Source organism: Myiozetetes cayanensis, unplaced genomic scaffold, assembly GCF_022539395.1.
Source record: "Myiozetetes cayanensis isolate MyiCay16 unplaced genomic scaffold, myiCay2020 scf40, whole genome shotgun sequence".
Lineage (NCBI taxonomy): Eukaryota > Metazoa > Chordata > Aves > Passeriformes > Tyrannidae > Myiozetetes > Myiozetetes cayanensis.
In genome coordinates this window covers 1388511-1400841 of record NW_026087632.1, presented here as the reverse complement: position 1 = coordinate 1400841, position 12331 = coordinate 1388511, and the positions used below count along the sequence as shown (strand labels likewise).

Sequence of the window (12331 nt, the reverse complement as noted above, 5' to 3'; positions counted from 1 at the left end):
CCCAGATCTTGTCATCCTTATTCCAAAGCTACTTAGTGTGTTACTGAGGTTCTCCTGTTCAAACCAAGCTGCCTGTAGAACACTGGTCTGCATTAACTGACAGCATCTCAAGAACCTGGCCCAGCTGCAGCTCTGTCCTCACTCCTGGCTGACACAGCTCTCTTCAGGCTGAAGATGAAGTGCCAAACACAAGGTAAGAACCTGCTGGCTTTGGTGTATGTCTGTGGCAGTAACGACAGACGAACCCGGACTCACATGGAATAGATTTTACCCACTATCTTGTCTTCCTGCTTCATACCGCTTGACCTCATTATGCTTGGCCTTCCTAAGGAATGGTAGCAATATTTAGTGGCACTTTAGACTTTGTTCCCCCCTGGAGAACAGCAAGTGCTTTAACTTTCAAATCAATCCCAGGACATTTCTTTAAACTCCCAAGGCTGCACACCAGCTTCTTGACCAGCCAGCTTCTTCCCTCTTTTATGTGAATTACACTTGGAGCTGGTAATCCTCAAGTTACTGGCCTTGTGTGATTTTGTTGTTTTTACAACCAGCTTCAAACTGAAGGCAAAATACTTGACTGTTATCTGAAAACACACTGGGAAATGCTAATACTTTCACCAAGAAAGACAAGAGCTTTTAACAAAGCTACAGACATTCTTTCTCCTCCCCTCGACTAATGACATTGTTGCTATCTGAGCAAAGAGGGAGACAGATTCTCCTCCAGGTTCATAATGGTCTGGTGTGGCTGCCAAGAGGTTAGAACAGTATTGCCTATGAGCACGAAAATGCACACACACTCTGGCATAGTGAGGCACTGCAAGTCTGGGGAAGCAAGGGTTAGATGTTAACAGTATTAATTAAGAGGCAGAAAGTACATTAGTAACTAAATTTGTACAGTGTCTGCTCAAACAGTGTGCTGTTTAAACATGATGCTGAAGTGACAAATAATTGGTTCATTGGAGTTCTCCCTAGTGATCTGTTGTCCCATAAATTGGTATGGTGTATGTCCCTTTTCATTGTAACTGGAGATTGGAAGCACAGGTTACTTTATTTAGCAAACAGTTTTACAGCCAGGCTACAAACACTGTCTTTTTATTTCTTTGGTAGTGTAAAGATGAAAGGATGACTCACAATCTTTACTTTCCTGCAAGTTAGGACAGTTGTGCAAGAAGAACTGGGAATGCCAGCCTGTGTTTTTTTGAAGGTGATGGGAACATGCTCTCATGTGCCAGGACCCCATCCACCACAGTGAAGGCAGGGGCTGGTTTATTTGGTACCTGGTACTCCAAGTGCTTTAAAACTGATGTCCAGACTTGGATCAACTCAAGCTGCTATGGTTCAGTGCTGGGTCTGAGACGGCATCAGTGATGCTGAATGTAGGTGGGCTGAGGAAAGAGTTACCCAAACACAGGCACTACCCCCATTCTCTCCTACCCACACAATGTCACATAAAAAAAGATATGTGTTCAGTGTTTGGATGAGAACATGCCTGGCTGTCACTACTCTCATGTTACTTTGGCTCAGGCTGTAGAGAGTGGAATAGCTTTTGGCAGATACACAGCTGGAATAAGCTCTCATTGGCATCTGGAGGCTTCTTATTATGTCTCCCCTTCTTGCTCCCTGATCTAGTGAGGCTGCTGATGAGGAGGTGGATCAGATGCCATGGCACTCACATCTTACACGGTGCTCAGAGAGGGCAGGGCACGTGTGGTGCCTTTGCACTACTTGGCCTGCACTCTGCAAGGCTTTCTGAGAGACTCAGGGTTCTGGTCCACACAATTTCTGGGAGCTGAGATGTCGAAGTGCTCACACCTCCCTGTATGGAGATATATTTTATTTAGTAATTGTTTTCAAAAAAATACTTGAAATTAAAAGAGATGGCAAAAAGTAAACGCTGCTGTGCTGGAAATGCAGTGTTTCCACTTACTCATTTCCTGGCTGTCAGGAAGACTAGATGCTGTCAGATCTCTCATCAGAGCCCCAACATAGAGTACTGATGTGAGGGAGTGTTGAAAAGCTGCTGGCCAGATCTACTTTCATGGGACAAAGCTGAGAGAGAGGGAAGAGGTGGAACAAGGCAAGTATGACCTGCCTCACTGTACACGGCAGGTCGTACCTGAGCACAGAACAACTCAGCATCCCAATACCAGCCTTGCTATGAAAAAGTAGTCTTGCAGAAAAACTAGTTGGTTCAGCTCTGTGGAGTTTTGTTCAGTTGCTGGTGTTAGTGGGTTGTTTTGGTGGTTTTTTCTTTCAATGTGTGTAATTATATCTCCTCTGCTCACTGTATGAAAAGGTAATTAGAAAAACTAACCTAATATCTTTGTTTTACTCTTAAGCAGTTTTTGCTGTGCCTTCCTTCATGCAGTTTGATTCCCATCTCCCTCCTTCCTTGCTATAAAACACAGCTGAGTGCAAATCAGAACAAGAAACGCAGCCTGATGTCCGAAGTGTAATATGCATAATGCTGCCAAGGGTAAGAATTTGAATGTACTGAGTAATTGCTGTCACATGCTATAAGCTGAAACACACATCATGTTTTCAGGTGAGAAAAGATCGCTCTGAAATCATCAGAGGCTGGGGGGTGGATGCACCTCCATGGCTGGGAGATGGCACAGGTCTACTTGTGGTGCAGCAGCAGCGCGTTCAGCTTGCAGGAGAGAGAGCCCTGCAACTCATCTGTCTTCCCTGTAAAAATGTGCTCTAGTTTCTCTTCTCACTCCCACAGAGCTCACAGCAGTGTGACAGACATCTAGGGCAGGAGCCAGTGCAAGAGGAAAGTCTCTTGATGTAGGAATCTTGGCTCCCATGAGAGAAGCTAGCTGAAGGAATTAATAGTCGCTGCTCCTTGCTGCAGTTGCCACAGTGTGTCAACAGATAAACACATCTGTTTTCTATCCCCTTGGTATACATACTCAAGACACCGAAGATCCATCCCAGTAACACTGTTTTCCTCTGTACTCATGATGTGATTTTTATAGCTAAAGTACATACTGCCCAGGCCCAGTCAAAAACCAAATTACATGAGAAAGCTTCCCTCATCTCTCCAGGGTATATAATACAGCAAAGTAGCAGCCTGGGCAAAGCTATGTGCCAGCCTTGTCCAGACTAGACAAGTGCTCTGGGGCATCCCACCAGTGCTTGAAGCCTTCTGCCTACACAGCGGTCTCTGCCCCATACCCACATGGTGGGAAATAGAGCCCAGCCATTCAGGGCTTGGGAAAAACTGCTGTTCTTCAGGCTTACTGTAGGTATAGAAAATCATGCCAAGCCCAACTCCAGCTCGCAGCTGGATTGAGGGGAGGGGTGTCAGGGATAAATAAGAAACACAAGCCATAAAACTTGACCCCATGCTTTGGGTTCTTCAAAGGGTGTACGTGGCAAAGGCTTTTTTGGTGAATTTCCTCCAGTCCTTGGAGGTCAGTTCTGCTCCAGTTTGGCAGGACTGGCTGTATCCTAACCTGCCTCTTGTTTACTGCCTTGTTTGCTCTTGTTTTGCTCTATGACTGGCAGGCACCTCAGTCAGCTGCTCTTAAATGCTTTTGGGCGGCAGCAGTGTCTCCCCCCCTCTCTGTAAGGGTGGCCAAGAACTGTGATAGCTTTGCCAAGCCAGGCACTGCAAAGCTGGACTTCAGTACCAGCTAGGCTACCTGAATAAACACCAGCAGTTTCCAGAGGACTGAAAAGTCAGTCACGATATAGTTTGTGATAAATGCGCCTTAACGTCACAATTTTGTGTGATATTTATGCAGGTGGAGCAAGTTTCAGAGACCTGGAGACAGCTTGCAGAACTCACCACTGCTGTCACAACTGGCAAGCAGGATTGCTTCAGATGCCTCTAGCTCATGCCAAAGAAGTTTCCCACCTTTCTGTCGAAAGGCAGCTATAGATTGAATGAAAGCTGCAGCAACAGATCTGTTAGGACTCAAGATTAATGGCAAATGTCACGGGGGCTGTGGATTAATATAAGTGTCACCCTCTTGGAAATAAGACAGTATTCCTTCATCCTGCATCCTCAGCCCTTTGGTAAGTATCCACCTTTCATTTTAATGGTCTGGATTCTGGAATTGCTTATACCCCCTTTAAGCAGATTTTTCTACTGCTGCATGTCTTTGAACGTCTTCCTAAGCAGGCTTGGCACAGCAGCTGCCTCCTTGTTGTGGTCACTGGCATTTTTAATGGGCACTCTATTTACAGAGAAGGCAGCTGCCAGAATGCAAGGGAAATGTTGTTCTCATTGTTTTGTTACTTAAGTAACTTGCACTGAAATAATTCTAATAAACTTGTAAAACACTGAAGTGCGGGGATCCTGGAATGAGCTGTGGAAAATGCGGATTTTAACAGCATCGATGCTGTGATTTCCCTTATCCAGCTCCTGGCCCAAGTTGGTGAACTGAGCCCGTAGGACGGATCGTGGTGACGGGAGCGCTCTGTGGGAAGGACACCCCGGCCCCCGAGCAGGTAGTGCTGTGAGGGGGTGGCGGTGGCGGTGCCGCCGGCCGGAGCCGGGCCTGTCCCCGAGCAGGTAGTGCTGTGAGGGGGTGGCGGTGCCGTGCCGCCGGCCGGGGCCGGGCCTGTCCCCGAGCAGGTAGTGCTGTGAGGGGCCGGCGGTGGCGGTGCCGTGCCGCCGGCCGGGGCCGGGCCTGTCCCCGAGCAGGTAGTGCTGTGAGGGGCCGGCGGTGGCCCGGCTTTGTCCCCGCTGTGCCCCGGCCCGGGCGGGTCGCGGCGCCGGGCCCGCCCTGGCGGCGGAGGGCGGTGCGGGAGCGGCGCAGGCGCAGCGCGGGGCAGCCGGGCGGTGAGGGAGCGCAGCGGCGGCGCCTCCCCGGCGGCCGGGCCGGCTCCGGACAGCGCTGCCGCCGCCGGCCGGGAGGTGAGCTGGGCTGGGCTGCGCTGCGCTGCGGGGTGGGGGTCGCGACCGGCCGGGGGCCCGCGGGGACTGAAAGCGCCCCGGGAGCGACCGGGCCGGGCCGGGCCCCGACGAGCCCGCGGGACAGCGTCGTCCGCCGCCCCGGCCACAGCCGCTGCTCCCGTCCCCGGGGACCCTCCTCGTGTGCGTCCCGCCACCTCCCTGTCCCCTCCGGTGTCACGATCTCGGGAGGGCAGCGCGGCCCCGGCCCCGGGCACTGCCGCGGGCAGGAGTCCAGCCCGGCTCCTCAAGGAGCCCTCGGTCCGAGCACCCGCTCCCCTTGCTGGCTGGAACGAGGGCTCCCGGGGCCCAGAAGAGGGGGATGCAGAGTATATTTTGCTGTGATTTCTTCTGAAATACTTTTTTGCAAGTGTTACGTTAAAAGTTTCTTTTGCGTCATACGGATGTGATTTGGTAGATGTCGAAGAGTAGAAGGCGTACTTTGTTAGCTTTGATTCGTCTTCTCGTCCTTCCAGGCTACTCATCTCCGATTTGTTTTATTTGCTTCTTTTCTGAAGTATAGCTCTTAAGCTCTTTTAAATGAGCTGTGTTGATGAGGAACGAGCAAAACACGATTTCCACCAGGTATTTTTGCGAGGGCGAAAAGGACTGTGCTTGCCGGAGCTCGTTCTCCATCAGGGGATAGCTTGGGGTAACCGCCGAGGTGCTTGTCAGGCTACTGGAGTTAATGGTACCTGCGGAGGTGTGTGTGGGCTGAAAGGCTGATGGGGCAGTGCTGGAACTGGCAAGGACTCTGGCCGTGGCTCTGCCACTCTGCGGCAGCTCTGTCTTCAATTCATCTGTGTCTGCACTGACTCTGTGAGTAATTCTGTGTTCTGTTGTGATAAAAGTATGCCAGTATAGCCATGGAACTGAGCTCTTGTCTTTCCTCAGGCCAGATCTATGTTAAGTTTCATTAGTTTTAGCTCTATTTAGCTTTAAAAATATTAATTGGTTACCGGGGATCTGAATATTTAATTAGATGAGCAGGAAGAAATGGGGTGAGGCCATACTGACCAGGGGTCTGCTGGCACAGCTGGATAAGGTGTGTCGGGGGATCTTGTGTGTGACTGTGGTGGATCCATTGCGCTCCCAGCCAGCTCGATGTCTCACTTCACCTCTGAGGCCCCACCGACTCTTTTACTAAAGTCTCGGGGGCATTTTTGAGTTGTTTGTAAGGTTAGTCCAAGCAGTAGTTACCGAGACACTGAGTGAGCAGTAGGGAGACCGAATTTTTCAGTTAAAGTGCTGCTGCTCTATATTGATGTGGCTGTCACGTCGTGGGGATAAGTAAGGTAATTCATCTCCCGTCAGCAGGACGGGATTGCTGGAGTACTGCGTGAAGTAGATGTGGTCTCAGCTCTTTTTTTAACATCTTGGCAAACCATGGCTTATTAGTTCTGTAGTCACTAAGGGGCTCTGTATGAGGAGGAGAAAGGGGCTCAACAGCAAAATTACGGTCTTATCTTCCAGATATAGTGACTTCAAACACTGAGTGGAGCAACCTAAGGAAAACTGGTTCTCTGGTCAAACATATTGCAGGCTCTGTGGTTGTGCAGGACTTGCCTGTGGCTCTAATAAATACTTGGCATACCACACAGAGCTCGAGAATAAGAGGTTTATGTACTTCTGATCTGCAACTGGAGATTTATCAGGATGTGTCTCAAAAAAACCCTCTAAAATTCCTTAGTGAACAGTTGTGTGGGGAGAATGCTAAGTAGAGGCAAGAGTTGCCAGTTACCATTTGGTTTTTTTAGGTCATTTATCATCCAATTAGTAGTGCCTATCACAAGAGGGGATGGAAGTATAACTAAATATTTGGAACCCTGTGTTAAATTGAGTGTAACAAAGCACAGAGGTGATGTAGTATGAGTCAGATGGATCCGAGGCTCTAATTTCCAATATGTGTCTCAGTTCAGAACACTGGAAATAGATTATTCCTCACACATAAAATGCTGCAGCAAGACACTTAATGCAATGCAGTTATCCCATGTCTTATGGGGCACATTACTGGCAGTTAGAAAGGATGTCGCATCCACTTCTTGGCATTTATGGTGCTTGTGATTGAGAGCAGGACATTACTGGTGCCTGATATTCTACCACCTGCAGTTACCCGGTCCTGTGGCGCACTGGTGCAGCTTACCATACTTGTTAGGAGTCTTGAACATTTGCAGCTGGAGCAGGATGAAAAGCGCTGGCAGGGGCATGGAATTTTCTTTGTGTCAGCTGCTGTGAGCCGTGACAGGGTTTGTTTGTGGAAGGGCAGCTGCTAACACTTCCCGTCCTTGGCTGTAGGGTCTAAGATGTGTAAGTGATCTGATCCTGCTTTTGGGCTGGGCCCTGTGTGATACTTCCCTGGCAGGGGAGACATGCTGTGCTATAACCCAGCCTGTGTTAATTTGGCTTAGCGGACCTCTTTGTAGATGGACTAAGGAAAACACAGTCCTTCCTCTGCCTCCCAGTTCCACAACACTGCCGCAGAAGTCAGAGGTGCTGAAGGACCCGCCAGGCATCACAGTAGATCTTGGTACGTGGCTGTCTTCACGCTGGACCTCCTACCCCAAAAAGCATCTGCTCTCCCAGCTGATGACGTGGTGGGCAGGATGGAGGCAGAGATGCAGTGGGGAAGCACAGGTCCTTTCCTCTCCTGGGCGTGGTGCTGCTGGGCCCAGGCACGGCAGCCCCTGTGAGAAGGGTGTGCAAGGTGTGTGTGGCCGCTCTGTGCCTGAGGAGGCAGGGCAAGAATCCCACCATGGAAGTGTTGGTAGCTGCATTCAGCTGATGGTTGCCTAAAGTTTTCAGGCAAAACAAAAAGCCTAATAATGTGGTGTAGCGTTCCCAGGTTCGTTCTTTGTGAGGATCATTCTTCAGTTGAAGGAGGGCAGGCCTAGTTCTCCTTCACTGACAGTAAGTTTTATGTTTTATTACCTTCAGGGGAGTTGCTGCTAAATTTATGTTTTCTGAATGCTGAATCAAGCCCAAGAGCTTGGATTTATCCTTGTAAGTTTTGGTTGCTTTTGTATTTTTTATGAGTCTGTGTACGTAGAGCCCAAGGTTAACTCTTTTAAATAAAACTGAAAATTTTACAGGATGTCTAAAGCCATATTTATGCCTTGAGATCGGCAGAGAGAAACTACACTTAAAGGAAAAGACACTGTGGAGCTGCAGTCACATTAAGTCAGTAATGTCATTCTAGTTTTTTGGAAATGTTGATCTAAACTATTAGGTCAGGTGAAAATTACTGAGCATCAATGCTGTACTGTTCCTTTTGGAGCTAGTAGGGATTTTACCATCAGCATAAATACGGTAGAGAAATATGAAGATCTCACCATGGTAGAGTGAAAGTAGCAAAGAGAAGTTATTGGAGTCCCACCAGTTCTCTGGCAAGAATAAGTATTTCGTGGTGTGTAATTGTCATGTTATTTGGGATTAGTGAGCTCATTTGCGTTGGGTGTTGTGTGAGCAGACAGGTGGTGATGCTGTGCCATGGAGGATTCTGGTCTGTGAAGATGGGGGATAAAAGAGAGTCGGATGAGGCAGGGGAAGTGCATTTCTCCTCCCAGTGGGGGAACAGGGCTTCCAAGACAGCCTTGTAAATGAATGTTCTTGGAAAATGTCTTATCCAGGACTTGTCTCTGAAGAGAAAAAGTCCTGCTTTGCACAGAAATAGGTGTTGTCTTCCTGAGCTCTGAAAAGTATTGGATCATTTTCTATGGTATTGAAAAACTAAGAGATTTTTAGCTGCAAATTGCTGTTGCTCCATTACAACCAGCAGAGCACTGAAAATTGACTCTGGTGAGAGATACTAAGTTATCTCTCCCAATCTAATGTATCTTAGAGGCAGAAATAATTCTATTCTGGGGGGCTTTTCTCAAAAAAAAAAAAAAAATATTCACAAAAGAAAAAAGCCTAAAACTATTCTTCCTCCTCATTCCACCAGCTCCAGAATGTGAATGTCATCTGGCCACGTGCCCAGGACTAAACACAGGGATCTAAACAAGGTCTCACAAGTGGCTTGTAAGGGAAAAGAAGCCCCATAACAACCCAGAGACTTTTTGGACTTCTAAATGGTTCTCCTTTTTTTTTTTTTTTTTATTTTTTAATCCAAAATGATGTCTTTGGCTTCTACTTTATATTTGCTGAATACAAATCCGTGCTTTCCAGGAATTTAACTCCAGGGTTTCTCAATGCTGACTTTGTTGAAACATAGTTCCAATATGAAAATAACCCAAAGCCTTACTGGTTATGCCTTCACACATGGTGTGTATTGCATTGGCTGACATTCCCTTCCTTAACTTACCTGTGGATCTGTAGCCTTGTCTTCCTCTAAATCCTTTTTTCTCTTAATTGGATGAAGGCTTTTGAGCATATGCCAAAACACATTTAAATGCATTTGAGAGCGAGTGTGTGGAGGGTGAGAGGAACATTTTACTTGGCTGTGTTCTCACGTACCTCCCTGGTTCAGATGAAGGCTTGGAGCTGTGGAGGACGTGGGGAGGGCAGAAGGCAGGTCTGAGGGAGTGATCAGAGTGCGTGGAGAAAGGTTGTTCACCTGAACAGGTACCACCTTTTATCTTCCTGTCCTGCACATGCCTGGTCAGGTGCTTGAGGCAAAAAACAGATGCTGTGGCACGGAGTGGTTTCTCCTGTGTGGAGCAGTGGACAGAATTCCCAGCTGTTGTGTTGCAGCCTAACCTGTGTGCCTGAGCCAGTGTGGCTGCCTTTTACCCCAGCTTCTACTGGTTCTGGAAATAAGCCTTGTGACGTTTTTAATTTGGGAATTAAAGAAGGCCCATACTGAGGTCTGGGGATGTCTGCTGCCAGTTTTGGGTCTGATTGATTGTGTGGGAAACTGGTCACCACTTTTTGCAAAGAAACTACTTTTTTAAACTGAATTTATCTTTTTTCATTTTCTTTTCTTTCTTTCTTTCTTTTTTTTAATTCAACCACAAACCAAAACCATAACCATCACAAAAATAAACATGCATCCTTGTGCCAGCTGGGGCCTTGGCATACTTTTTGCTGCATAATTTGCTGAGACTGTCATTTCTTAGGAAAGCAGTTAGATATTGGCAACTATGAAATGTCAGCCCTCAGTAAATGTTGTAATAAGCTGTTTTAGCTACAGCCAGGGGTTTAAAAAAGAATAATTTACTCACAGTGTCCTGGGTAGTTAATGCAAGATGGAAAATCATACTTTGGACACCCTGAGCAGCTTGGGGGAAGGAATCCGAGGTTCTTGTGGTCTGTTTATTAAGGGCCACAACTGTCTGGTTTGCATGTCTGGGAACCTGCAGGATGCTCTAGGTTATTTAAGTTGTGTCCGCACCTGTGCCACAGCTTTGTACTTAGGTTTTCCTAGCATTTCTCTAGAGACAACTGTGAAAATGATAGTTGTTTTGGAAGTTGAGAAGAATTCAGTTTTGGAAGGTGTGAGTAAAAAATCGGAAGATTTTACTGCTGTAGCTTGAACTTGATTGACTTGAATAGTGGTTGTAGTAAAACTCATATACCAAAGTGTTTCTCCAAACATGTGTTAGACTTGGGAATTGCTGCTTTGTAAGCTGCTTTTAAATAATTGGAATTTTAGAAAATTATCTTTGAAGAGTAAGGTAGAAAGGCTCAATTCTAACTTGTGTTGATGGTCTTTATTTATGTAGTGTATCTTTATTTGCAAACTGCATTGCTTGGAATTTTCAGCTTGTTTGATCAGAGGAAAAAATGAAGATTCACCATCAAACGAGCAACTAGTTTTCCTTTGGATAGTTCAGATTTTCTATCTAGTGGTTCCATAAAAATTCTTGATTAACATTTGTTGCACTGATAGATGCACAGCTTCTTCCTTTTGGCAGGAATTCCCTGCAAAGACATTCTTACCATCTGTTTTGCAGTATGTCCTCTCAAACGTTTATTGCAAATTTTTTCCTAAAAGATATGGTCTGTCAAGGTAAATGTTTGGTTTGTTTTAGTGCAGGCTCACTTTTTGATGTCTATGTGAACAATGTTATTTCATCCCATGGTATTTCATGAGTGACTGGGCATTATGTTAGCAATCACTTCAGGGGGCATTGTTTGTGTTTGCTTTCTCCAGCAGGCACTGGGATAGGACTTGGCAAGTTGGAGGAGATACAGGACAGCATTCCTGTCCACATGAAGTTATGGTCCACAAACTGTGAAAGATGTTTGTTTTCTCCTTGATTTGCCTTTTGGTGCTATGGTTTTAGAACAAAGGCAGACTAGGACTTAAAAAATTAATTTTAGGGCTGGATTGAGTTCCCCCGGCTCAGTCAAAGGAGGTCAAGTTAGTCAAGAGATTTGTGACTCTCCAGAGACATGGCTTTGTGTTTGTGCAGGGGATACATCATAGCTGAGGTACAGAAGTAATGAACTTGTTGGTGTTTGTTTTAAGAGTGGCTGATAGACTTGAAAGGTTTTTTCTCCATGTTGTTGTTGAATTTATACAAGGAAGCTGTATAAAAATAACTGGTATCAGATGCAGAAGCGATAAAATAGTGCCATGTTAAATCTTGAAACTGTGGAATATAACCTCAAGAAATATTTTCGCCTATTGTCAGCTTTCTCTTTATTATCTGCAGAAGGAGAATGATGGAATTTATTTGCTGTTAAGCAATTTATTTTTCATTTGTAAAAGGACTAAGTAAATGTGTATCCCAATATGCTTAGTCTGAGCTCCCTGTACACAGTTATTGCTAATGTTAGTCATGGCAGTCATGGGAAACTCTTGGTACTGGTGTGTCAGCAGGAATTAAACCTAGAAAATATCTTGTCATCTGACTGCTGCCTTACTTTCTGTGTTTGATCACGTTTGATTCAGATCAAAAAGAAAGAAGTGACACCAACAGGCCGTTTGTCTGACGTTTGTGCATATCGTAACTGCCCAGTGCAGTAAACCTGTGGAGCCACCAGTGTGTTCGGAATGGTCTGCTGTTGTCAGTACTTTGACCCAGTTTCACCATTGCAGCAAATGAGGCTTACTGTCTTCTAAAACTCTTATTTCAAAACACACTGCCCCAGGAGAGAGAAAACAAACTGTTTACACAATCAAAGTAACAGTGGAGAACTAAACACCCACGCTTCCTTCTTCAGGAGTTCCCCTGCTAGGAGTTTCTGTGAACTCATTAATCCAGTGAGTAAGGAGAAACTTCTTAGTTGTGATCAAATGGGTCTTGATGTGACTGCTGAGGAAGCAAAGTTTGGCTATGATCATGCTATCCCCTGTTCAACTGGGGGATCAACAATAAGTTAGAGAAGAAGTGCTAAAGGAAGACCTTCTTTCTTCCTTGCCTGGGAGAGACTTTAAACCTTTCTCCTTACTGTAAGAGCCAGTAAATGGCTGTGGCTTCAATATTCCCTCTTTATCTATGGGCTGATACATCCTGGTCTTTTGAGGGACTCAAGGAGAAA

The 12331-nt window shown here is 46.2% G+C and overlaps 1 protein-coding gene across 6 annotated transcripts in view; it reads left to right on the top strand.

The window, feature by feature from the left end:
* Positions 1-7: 7 nt before the first annotated feature.
* The window catches only part of RIN2 (Ras and Rab interactor 2), a 59760-nt gene continuing 47436 nt past the window's right edge, over positions 8-12331 (top strand). Inside the window, exons 1-3 of one of the 6 annotated variants that reach the window (XM_050330252.1) lie at positions 8-193; positions 2343-2476; positions 3753-4026. The gene's annotated coding sequence lies outside the window, so the exon portion shown is untranslated. Of the gene's footprint in view, positions 4027-4425; positions 4462-4796; positions 4871-5703; positions 5726-12331 lie in introns of those variants that run through there. The other 5 variants (XM_050330253.1, XM_050330251.1, XM_050330256.1 and 2 more) reach the window with 5 other exon arrangements.